We start from the raw sequence: 1277 nt of genomic DNA, 5'->3' as shown, positions 1-1277 counted from the left end.
AGCTAGCTCCTGTCTGCTGACAGGAGTTAGAGTAAAAGAAATCCGTACAGAATATTTTTGTATAGCTATCTCCTGTCCAATGGAAAGAGAGAGAGAGAGAGAGAGAGAGAGAGAGAGAGAGAGAGAGAGAGAGAGAGAGTCGTGTAGGGAAATATTTCCTCAGAGCTAGTTCCTGTCTAGTGACAGGACATAGAGTAAAAAAAGTCAATATTCACGTTCAGAAATTTTTCTGTATAGCTATCTCCTGTCCAATGGAGAGAGAGAGAGAGAGAGAGAGAGAGAGAGAGAGAGAGAGAGAGAGAGAGAGAGAGAGAGAGAGAGAGAGGGAGAGGAGAGAGAGAGAGAGAGAGAGAGAGAGAGAACGTCTCCTGGAAGTCATTAAGACAGTGTCATTTTATGGTCTGTGGAAACGCTTTTCATAGCTCCTCTTAAGTTCGAAAGTGGTGCTCTCGGAACCATCTTATTTCAGGACACGCCATTTCAGATAATTAATTTTTTATACATTACATTTTCTTAGCTTATCAATCCATCGTCTTCTCTGCCTTCCCTCGCTCCTTTTAGACCCTTCCTGTTATTTTAATGTACATCTCTTATCTTTAATTCCCATTATATGTCCTGCCCATATCCATTTCTTTTCTTACATGTTTGAGTATCCTCTATACTAGTTTGCTCTCGTATCTATGTTGTTCTTTTTCTGTGTCTCAGTGTTATTTCCATCATTCTTTTCATTGAGCACAATTATATTCAGCAGACAGTAGAATCATAACATCAATTGTATTTATATCTCAAAATTTTAAGCTGTTTTCCTTAAAGAATCATCTCTGCCCTTTATTCCAGACATTAGGAAGACTCGATAAAAAAGAAAAAATAAATTGTCGGATGAAATTTCTCGGACAATTGACTTTCGACATTTTTGTCGCTAGCTTTCAGTGATCCGTTTTTTTTTCGCGTCTTTTACTTCCTTCCTTTTTTCACACTTTTCAGTTTTCTGGAAAGAAGTTTTAAAGTTTGGAAGAAAAAAATCCTTTTTATCGGATTTTCTTTTCACACTTGTTTTTTAATTGAATTTCTTTCTCTTGCCCAACGGCGCATCCCATTTTGGCAAGGCAAAACGCAGAGAAAAGGTACATGCGCATTTCAATATGAATAAGTAGGTCCTAATTTAGATTTTGAATGATATTTGGCTTAACTGGCATAAGATGCTTATTCATACACGTGAAGAATTTCATTTCCATTATCCCTTGAAATTTTATATTAATATTATTCCCAATAAATAT

This window comes from Palaemon carinicauda, chromosome 3, assembly GCF_036898095.1.
Source record: "Palaemon carinicauda isolate YSFRI2023 chromosome 3, ASM3689809v2, whole genome shotgun sequence".
Lineage (NCBI taxonomy): Eukaryota > Metazoa > Arthropoda > Malacostraca > Decapoda > Palaemonidae > Palaemon > Palaemon carinicauda.
Note: the sequence above shows the minus strand (reverse complement) of the source record.